The 11,266-nt window shown below is 39.2% G+C and overlaps 1 protein-coding gene across 1 annotated transcript in view; it reads left to right on the plus strand.

Annotated features, from left to right (window-relative positions):
- The window catches only part of EBF1 (EBF transcription factor 1), a 432,079-nt gene that overhangs the window by 17,749 nt on the left and 403,064 nt on the right, over positions 1–11,266 (plus strand). The gene's annotated exons all lie outside the window — the stretch shown is intronic.

Here is an 11,266-nt window from a genome sequence, read left to right on the forward strand (position 1 = left end):
AAATGCTAAGAGACAAAGCAACCAGGGCCATTAAGGAAAGGTCCACAGGGCAGAGAGATTGGCTTTTCTTCGGGATTTGCATATGCGCCTTAGGGCCTGAGCTCCGCCCTTCCCCTTTCTGTGTTCACCAGAACTCCAAAAATCCTCTGCTTTTATTTTGGAGTTTTTCGTGTTGTTTTTTTTTTTTCTATGCCTGTCTCCTCTCTGCTGGGCTGGCTGCTCTCAGATTCTCTGTTGTCTGGTCTCAGTCTATCTATGGTTGGGGTCTGGATCAGTAGAATGAGTTTCCGATAAGAGCAGCCACTGCAGTTCTCCCTTCTCCTTCCCGGAGCTGATAGCCCCTCCTCCCACGGGACTGAGCCTGGTCAGGGAGGGGCGCGGGTCCCCTGGCCGCAAAAACTTACAGATTTTGCTGATCTCAGCAGTTCGACATTTTCATGAGTGTTGTATGAAGTATGCCCAAAGACAGATTGCTCTGTGGTGTCCAGTCCACGCAGTTCCTGGCTTTCTACCTACTTTCCTGGAGGAGTAACTAAAACATACAGCTCACCAGTCTGCCATCTTGCTCCACCTCCTCCCTTGGATTCATTTTGACCAAATGTGGGAAAACCTTCAAATCTTTAAAACTAAGCATAATCTTCTTATCTTCTATGTGGCATAATTTTCTCCCAAAGACCAGCTTTATCAATACTGTGGAGAGAGATTCTGTCCTCATGTAACCTCAGAACCATAGAATCCCTTAGCATAATGGTTCCCAAACTTTGCTGCACATTAGACTAACCTGGGGATTCAAGCCAAGCATGCCTGGGTCCCTCTCTGGGCATTCTGATTTAGTTGGCACGGTAAACCTGGGCATTGGGATATTTCAAAGCTCCCTAAGTGATTCTAATGTGCAGCAAAGCCCAGGTTCGTTGATGTCTACAACATTAGCCCATGTCTTAGTTTGCTAGGGCTGCCGTAACAAAGTACCACAAACCGGGTGGCTTTAAACTGCAGAAATTTATCGCTTTATGGTTCTGGAGGCTCGATTTCCACAATCAAGGTGTCAGCAGAGTTATGCTCCCTTCGAAACCTGTAGGGGAGAATCCTTTCTTGCCTCTTCTGGCTTCTGGTGGTTTGCTGGCAATCCTATTGTCCCCCTCTTCTGTGTCTGTCTATGTCTTCCCTTCTTATAGGGACACCAGTCTCATGGATTCGGAGCCCACCCTACTCCTGTCTGACCTCATTTTAACTTGACTAATTCCATCCATAATGACCGTACTTCCCCATAAGTTCACATTTTGAGGTACAGGGAGAAGGGCTTCAAAACACCTGTTTAGGAGACATAATTCAACTTGTAACAGCACTCTCAGCTGCTCTGCTCACTCACGCACTACAGCTAGACAGACCCAGATGGTCCCAGGACCCATGCAACCAGCACCCCTTGACTAGCACAATTCCATCCCCCACCCATGGAAACTTTGTTTTCTCAGCGCCCACTGATCTCCTGAATCAGCACTGGTCAAGTCACTGTCTGACACCTCTGCCAATTTTTGGGCTCAGAGGTTGACACTGGTGCCCATGGGCCAAATCTGACCGGCAACCTTGTTTCCTTTTGCTTTGACAGCGTTTCTAAAAAAACTGAGCTAACATTTTTAAATGGGGAGAATTCATATTTAAAAATCTGGATTCGTGGTTTCCCTGGAAAAATCAGGTCTAAGCCCATTCCCATGATAATAACTGGCATACACTCCTCCTCCCTGCACTGCCAGGCCCTGCCGCGACCTCAGCCCTTACTACCTGTGACCCTTGTGGGTTATAGAGTCAGGCATTACTCTATTTTAACCTTTGCTTTTGCTCATCTTTCGCTAAGTGTTGATTACACACACACAGCACTTTTTCACCAGGGTGAATGTGTTCTTCCAAAAAGCCATTGATCCCACACGCACACACATTCCCTCTCCAGGTTTATCCCTACTTTCATATTCACATTTTCATATCACTTCTAGCCTTTGCTCCTTCCTGGTGGAATAGGGATAGTGATATTTTGCAAAGCGCCACAAAACTAACTAGAAACACAAGGGTTCTGGAATTCGAAAGCCCACAGGGTCAGGTGGGTAATGGAAGGTGGTGAGGTGTGGGGAAGCGGCTGGTTAGGGGCCACACAGACCTGAAGACCATTGCTGCAGCTGAAGGAGGCTGTGCTCCCCAGCCACCCTCTGCTCACTGCTGCCCTCCAGAACATTCTGCAGTGACAGAAATGTTCTGTGTCTGCTAGTGGAAGGCATTAGCCACAGGTGCTGCCTAGTACTTGAAATGTGGCTAGTAGGACATTGGGGATGAATTTTAAATTTTATTTAATTCTCATTAATTTAAAATTAAATAGCCATATGTGACCAGTGGCTATCATATTGGACAATGAGTCTAGCTGCTTACTGCTGAGCAGAAATGAATGTGGGTCCAATGTGACCAGGTCTTCTGATTTTTACCAGAGCATTCTGGAATCCATATTTTAAATAAAATCTCTTTAGTTTAAAGTGTTGGTTCCATTTTTTCAAATGCAGTGAAAGCCAAACAAAACATATTGATGGGATGGATTGTGGCCTGTGGTCAACAACTGGTGCCCTGAATTATGGATTAATGAATAGCCAAGGAGAGGGAGAAAAACACCATGGTGGAAGGCAAAGGGCACAATTAATGTGTTACTGCTCTGAAGTATGGCTTAGCTTTCACAAATGAAAGTTTGTTGGTTGAAAGTTTGCCAGTGGTGGAGTTTATACATTACTATGCTATGCTATGCTATGCTATGCTATGCTATGCTATGCTATGCTGTGCTACGCTACAGTATGCTCCACTGCACTACACTATACTACACTACACAACACTATGCTATGCTATACTACACTATACTACACTAACACTGTACTATACTATACCAAGCTATGCTACACTATACTGTACTACACTATACTATACTACACTATACTATAGCATTCTACAGTACACTGTTCTACACTATAGTATAGTGTACTACACTGCACTATACTACACTACACTAAACTACACTATACTATACTATACCATCCTATGCTATGGTACACTATGCTACACTATGCTACGCTCCGCTATGCTATTATACACTACCACACTACACTCTGCTATGCTACACTAAACTATACTGTACTATACTACATTATACTAAAGTACAATACAGTACAGTACACTACACTATACTATAGTATACCACACTACACTCTGCTATACTATACTATACTATACTAGAATAGACTAGACTACACTATTTTATGCTATGCTATACCATACTACACTACACTACTCTATACTAGAGTATTCTACAGTATACTACATTACACTATACTACAGTACACTACACTACACTACATTAAACTACACTACAGTATATAATACTACACTATACTACAGTACACTAAACTACACTACATTGTGCTATGCTATGCTACTCTATACTATTTTATACTGTACTATAGTATTCTACAGTATATTACACTACACTATACTGTAGTACACTACACTATGCTATGCTATGTTATGCTATGGTACACTATATTATACCACACCACACTACAGTATACTACAGTACTATACTGTACTATACTATACCATACTATACTACAGTATACACTATACTGCACTACACTATACTATGCTATACTACCCTACACTATGCTACATTATATTATACTGTGCTATATTATCCTACTATACTATACTAGCAAAGCATATAGCAAGTGATATTTAGGATACAATGTAAAGGATGAGTAAAAAGCTAGATGAAGAAAAGATCTTCCAAGGAGAGAAAAGAGACTCAGAGGTAAGAGAGAACACAGCTGGTTGGGAACCTAAACAAGATTTATGTATCTCCTCTATCCAATACGTTAGTCACTAGCCACATGTGGCTCATTAAATTTAAATTTAAAATAAAATTTTTAAAATTAAAAATTCAGTTCCTCATTCACAGCCACATTTCAAGTGCTCAGCAGTCATATGTGGCTAGCGGCTGCCATGTTGGCTCATGTGGATATAGAAAACTTCCCTCATGGCAGAAAAGTCTTAGAGAGCTGTGGAAACAAGAGGGGAGGATGGGGAGGGGACATCAAGAGAGAGGAGGCTGGAGAGGCACCCCGGGCCCAGGTCACAAGGCCGTCAATGGACTCGTACACCGTATCAGGAACTCTGACTTTGTGCTGAGTCCAGCCTGGACTGGAAGGAGGACGGGATGGACGCTCGAGACCGGTTAAGAGGCTGTGGCACTTCAGTCGAGAGATAAGGGTGCCCAGGCTCAGGCATCATCATTATCCACGAGGCTGGCCCTGGGCGGAGATACAGTCATCATTTACGGTGCCAGGTGTAGATATTCACAGAGTAGCCCCTCAAGCAAAGACACTGGGGTTTGTGGTGGTTCCATAAAGTAGCCCAGCAGATCACACAGCTGGTAGGTTCCAGCGCTGTGGTTCTAACCACAGCCATGTAATTCCAAAGCCTGAGGCATTTCGATTTGTGTTTGTTTTTGATTTTTCTCTACAATGGACTCTCCCTGGAAGAGAGAGAAAGGAACAAAGAGCACAGAGGAAGCGCCCCCTCAGTGGGTGGTGCCCCCAGGGCAGGCCCCGAGGGGTGGCTTTGGGCCAGTCCCTCTGCTGAGAAGCACTGACCACAGTCTCTCTAAGCGTTGTCTCTGGGGTGGCATTATGCCTTCTGTTTTGTTTGGTTTTCTTTTTTTTAAGGCATATATAGCTATGTGCCTCTTAAACACACTAGGCTGCTTGTTTTGCTTTCTTGACATTGAGAAAGCAACCTAGAGGAATGCAACATCACTCATCAGGCAACTGGCTTTTTGCTGGTGACCAATTAACTCCCCTTTGCGTCAACTTTCCCCCACATCCAGCAAGTCACTCTTTCAACTGCATCCTCACCAGCAGACACTGCTCTCTATTTCCTCTTCCTTTTAAGATGAGGACAATTATCTTCCACAGAGACTTACTCTTTTCATAGTTGGCCTCCCAGACTCCAACTTAAGGGCCATCCCAGCCAGCTGGTCTGTTGTGTTCAAAGCTAGAATCTAACCTGGATAACCAGTCTTTTGTACATGTTGATATTAAACATGTAAGTTTCTACACAAGTATTCTGTCCCTTTGAGAAATTCTTCAGTCATCTGGGGAATTTAAACTAGTAATTTATAATAGATTTCCTCAACTAGCAAAATAATTCCCTGATGAAAAGAGCAAGGCTTTATTTCAAACCGCAGCAGTGGAAAGAAACTTAATAGCTGAGATTTTGAAATTCTCAAGCCTTTAGAGCAACTTGGCTTGTTTATTTTGCTCTTTTTATTTTTTTAAAATAAATATGACATTTAATAATCCCTTAAGGCTCCAGTCAAGATGGTGGAGTGAGACGCTTCAGAGCTTCGTGCCTCCACATAAGCTTTGAACAACCAGCAAGAACAGGCAGAAACATCTTTTTCAAAGCTCCAGAAAAACAGTTAAAGGACTGCAGTAACAGGGAGAGTGCCATGTCAAGAGAAAAGCCACTTAAAAGCTGCAGGACCTTGCAGCGCCCTGGCTGGCCCATGCCCCAGCCCCTCAGGGCTCTGTGCAGAGCTGGTCTGTGCCCCCAGTGCAGATCCCTGGTCCTGCTTCTGGAGGGAGCAGAGTAACTCTCATGCATTTACTGGGAGCATGAATGTCTGGTCCAATTTTTTGGTAGCTTGAGGAACTCACTGTCCCAGAACTTGCCCTCCATGTAGAAGGCGGCTTGCTGAGCTCTCCTGCAGAATGCCCTGGGGAGCCAGGGAATGCTGGCTCTAGGACATACCGGGCAGGGCCCTAGACTGTGAGGTCACTGTTTCCTACAGAAGAGGGGACATGCTTCTCTGTGTAAAAGGGGGAATTCCTAGGGCCATATGTGCATGCCCAAGACAAGAGGCATTTGCCAGTTTCTGATCATTCTCCGTCTCTCTCTCAGCACATACCTACACACACACGTTATTGTTTTTTCAATCATCTGAGAATGTCTCAGGCATAATGCCCTTTTACCCCTAAACATTTCACTGTGTCTTTCCTAAGACCAGGACTTTTTCTTACAAAACCATAGTAAACGATCACAACAATTTAACACTGATGCAGTGTTCTTACTTAATCCACAGCGTTGTTCAAATTTCTCCAATTATCCCAATACATCTTTTATGTATATAAGGATTCATGAGTCCATACTAATACATAAATGCAAACATAAATAAATATAGATTAGAGAAATCACTTCTTATTGTAAAATGCTGACTAATAAATGTAGAAGAATGACAGAATTAGAAAATTACCACTTTGCCCCCATTATAGTAATATTAGATTCAGGCAAGAATTATCAATGGATGCTAAAACTAGTGGATGAAAGTGTGAAAAGGGAAAGATATTTATATCACCTCAAAATACCCACCCACAAGTTATTTTTATTAATTGGAAAGGAATAAACAGGAACTTTTGAGTGGATCAGCCTGGGAGACGCTGTCTTAACCAAGTGATCTCAGTTAACATCAATCGTGAAACAAACCATGTCGTGAGCCTCTTAAAATTCACTTAGGAGGACACAGTTTCACTTACACAGTATTCTTGTTAAAAATAAATAGAATCATTAGGGAAGAGACAAACCCGTATTGAGGGATATTCTATGAATTTTTTTTTTTAATGACAAGCTCTCTTAAATTAATGGTTGCACCAAAGGTTGCATTATCAAATACTACCACTAGGTGTCACTGTGGTCTTACAAATTGCTCAAGTTTTATTGGCCGCCTTAAAAGAATTCCTTTGTGGCCAGACTCCTTTCTTCAACAAGTCGTGGACTGGACACATTTAACTAATTCTAAAACATATAGCCATTGAGAAACCTGTATGTTAAATAATGATAAAATCAATGGAGGAGGAGGCAGCCCCCCTCTGCCACCACAAACTGTGGGACTTGGCAATTCGGGCATGTCTGGGGATTGGTTTCTTTGTGTATAAAACCAGGGAGCTTGCACTGCCTGCTCTTAATCGTTCTAGTTCTGACAATTTATGATTGTTAAACTTAAATCATCTGAGTGCCCCTTATAACATTTTTTCCCAAACAGATTGGACCCACTACTGATTTTCTTTGTCTTTGTTTTCTTCACCTGGTACTCTTATTTGTCTAATGTTTGGCTTTCAGTTGAGTCATTCATTAAATGAGTAAAAAAAGAAACAAAAATGTGTAGGTCGATCATGAATGGAAACTTGCCATAAATAAAAGGTAAATAATTGTTAAAATTCTTTTGCCATAAAGATAAATATAATAAAAACAATATTACTTACTTAAATTCAAGCTAGATGCCATTGTCTGCCAAAGGCTTAGAGCCTGGGCCCTGCTCTTTTCTTCTTATTATTTTTAAGGGAGATTTGGAAGTGTTAAAGAGAAGTTGAAGGCAGACTAGCACTGAGACTTTCCTCACCACGTAGGCAAAAGACTGAAACAGAAGACCCTTCTCTCCATGTGGTTCAGTATTATTTCATTCTGTATCCATGAAATCAATCACAATCTTTCATATACCATCTAAAACCAGTCCCACAATTTCATGAACTATTCTAAGTTATATGATTCTTTTTCCTTTTTTTTGTCTTTGACTCTGGATTTTTCAATATTTCTAATAGATCAGAAAGAGGGTGATTCGAAATCATAGCTTATTAATTGTTTTCTTCAATCTATATTAAAGCTTTGATTTTATTTTGGTATTCATTTCAGTTTAGAGTAGGTTTAATTTCCCATTAACGTTTATTTAAATTCGCTTTTCTATTTAGTCTTCTGCCATTTAAAACACTGACTGCCTTTTTAACAGACAAGATGATATATACCCCTATGCTGTCAATGTTGAAGCAATTATATGCCACCAAATGGCTTGTGATTTGCCATCTCCTCCTGATAAAGGCTTATGATAGATAGGATGTGGCAGAGGTCAGGAATTCTGCTGAGTACAACCTGAGGGTATTCGTCAAATTGCTTGAGCTTTATCCAAATCCCCTAGGACACAATCAGAAAACTGGTCCCCTTCAATTTTGGTGCAGAGCTTTTTTCTTCCTTCTTCACAGAGATTCAGAGTTAAGATGTATCAGACCAAGCTATCTAATTGCACTCTTCACTCCTGAACATTAATTTAGTCCTCTCCTGCTTTGAATACTCTGCTATAATTACTAATTTGCTAGCCACAATTAGTATAGGGGGTTTTATAGAGAAGAAAAAATTTCTTAGCTACTTGATGTTGCTAAATAATTTAAAATGGGGGAAGACAAAGAATTTCCATCAAATGTGTTTTGTTTTCTTAATGCCTTTGTTGCTATTAAGGAAAACCATTGTAAGGTAAAGAAACTAGGAATTTCTTAAAGATCAATACACTTACTATTTTCCACATTAACCAAGTTATATTTTTGTAATTTTTTTTCTTGGAGAGGTGGATTTAATTTGCCATTAGAAGCTCAAAAGCTGAGAGGTCAAATAGCAAACAATTATCAAAGTACATACTAGAACTAGTTTCACTGTTCAGCAAAACAGAGCGTTTTCTGTCTAGCATTATACTGTCCCTATTTGCTAAAAAATATCTGGAGAAATTTCTTTTCAGAAGAAATTTTCATTAAAAATTGACTATGAACCAATAGAAAGTGTTTTTGTTTCCCCACCCAAATTCTGTAAGACTATATTCCAGTGCAACAAAGAAGTCAGAGTAAGAGCTGCTTTCTTTCTCAATTTTAATTACTGTAACTATGCTAAGATTCATACCAGATATTATAAGATTTCATGAGATAAATTAAACAAACCATTGAAAATCAAATATGAAACATGATTATTTTCTAGTGAAAGACTGACTTGGGATTCTCTAAGGAATGCTTCAGGTTTCTCTAGCTTCGTTTGTTCCTGTTGCTGATTAGTATTTATGATTCCTTTATTCTCTTTATGTTTACAGATCACGTCCCTCTCCCTCATTTACTCTTTCGTTTTATTATATGTTGACATCAGCTTTAATAGATGATGATTGTTGACAGAGTCCCCTTCCAAGTTTTTCTAAATATCACTACTAAGCATAGTTCAACCAGTTTTTGGAATTATATCTCCAGTTGATTCCCAATGCTGCAAATTATAATTTATTTTACTGTTTTGAAGCATGCAGAGCCAACATGTCTGTTTAAGATACTGAGCCAAGTATTGTCTTACCAGTACATCTATAACTATTGATTCCTCTGAGAAGGGCCTACGTAGATTTGTGCTTATCTTAGAACCTCAGAAAGAGACTTTATAAGATTCCTTCAGCCCATATTTATCAGGATACTTGGTGCAAGGAAGAGAAATCAAACCTGGTCAAGTTAAACCAAAGCAGCCATTTATTGGAAGGGCTGCTCATGGAATAAAAGAGCCTATCAAAGAGCCAGACGAGGTAGGGTCAGGAGACACAAAGGTCAGCAGATCCAGGTAACAGGTGCTAATTGGCAACTTCTTCAGGATTTACCCAGTGGTGACTCCATGGGGATTTGGGGGGAGCTTTAAACTTCCCCCCCTGTTGCTTTATGTGGATTGTAAATCAATACATAGAGGGAAATTTTCAGCTTTAATTTCCCATGTCAGAAAAGAAGAAAGATAAACTAAGCTTCCTCCTTAAGAAACTTAAGAGAAGAACTGCAATTAATCCCTAAACAGGCAGAAAGAGGGAAATAGTAAATATTAGAGCAGAAATCATTGCAATAGACACCCATCTCTTCCACTGTGGAAATGAGTGAAATGAAAAGTTGATTGTTTGGCAATATTAACAAAATTGACCAATTCTTAGCTATACAAACAAAGAAAATAAGAGAGAAGAAACAAATTTCCAAAATCAGGAATTAAAAAGGGACATCTCTACCAACCTTATAGAAACTAAGAGGATTATAAGGATCTATGAAAACCTTTAAGCCAAGAAATTAGGCAACTTAGATAAAATGGACACATTCCTAGAAAAATACAAATTACTAAAACTAACTGAAGAAGAATTAAAAAAATTTGGAAAAACCTATAGGAAGAAAAGAAATTGAATTAGCAATTTAAAATATTTCCACTGAGAAAAGTCCAGGACCAGATGACTTCATGGGTGAATTACATACCAATCCTTCTTAAGATTTTTCAGGAAATAGAGGAGGGGGCACTTCTGAACTCATTCGGTAAGGCCAGTATTATTTGGTTCCCAAAGCCAAAGACTTCACACGAAAAGAAAACTACAGACCAATTTACCTCATGAGCAGAGATACAAAAATTCTTAACAAAAATTAGCAAGTTGAATTTAGCAATAAAAATAAAGGATTCTACACTATGACCAAGTAGAATTTAACCCTGGAATGTAAGGTTGGTTTAACATGCATATCTGTAGAATAAATACTCTTAGGAGTGGAATTTCTGGATCATGGGGTTAAAAAAGATTGTACGTAACACAAAACTGCTTTCCAAAGTGGTTGTATTTATTTTACACTCCAATTAGCAGTTTATGAGAGTTCTTACATGTATTAGGCAACACTTGCTATTGTCAAATATTTTAACTTTGCCTAACTGATGGCTATAGTAGTATGTTATTTGGTTTTTATTTTGTATTTGCCTGAATCCTAAGGAGGTTGAACATCTTTATATATATATATATATTGCTCATTTGGATGTCTTTGTGATGTGTGCAAAATGCCTGTTAGATTTGGTAAATAGTGATAATATAACATCTTGTGGGATGTTTACTATGTGCCAGGCACTGTGTTAAGTGCTTGAGATGGAATCATTTTATCCTCACAATAAATCTAGCAGGCAGGCACTGTTATCATCACTAATTTCTTTTTCTGCAGCTATTCTGATGATGATAGTATGATTTTTCTCTTTTAATTTACTAATGTGGGAAATTACATTGATTGATTTTTATGTTAACCAATATTGCACTCTAAGGATAAACTCTACTTGTTTAAGAGATGGTATCCTTTTTATATATTTTGAATTAGATTTTTTAATACTTTGTTTAGGATTTTTCATGTGTATTCATGAGTGAGATTAACCTTTAGTACTACTTTCTTATACTTTTAATGAGAGGTTTTGGTATCAATATTATTTTTAATGTTATTTTTACTGGACCTGCTTTAATTTATGGTTAAGAATGTATTATAAAGTTTTAACAGTCATTTATTAGATGAGATACTTAAGGACTTTTAAAAAATTATGGTAAAATACATGTAACATAAAATTTACTATT

The sequence above is a fragment of the Choloepus didactylus genome, chromosome 11 (genome assembly GCF_015220235.1).
Source record: "Choloepus didactylus isolate mChoDid1 chromosome 11, mChoDid1.pri, whole genome shotgun sequence".
NCBI lineage: Eukaryota > Metazoa > Chordata > Mammalia > Pilosa > Megalonychidae > Choloepus > Choloepus didactylus.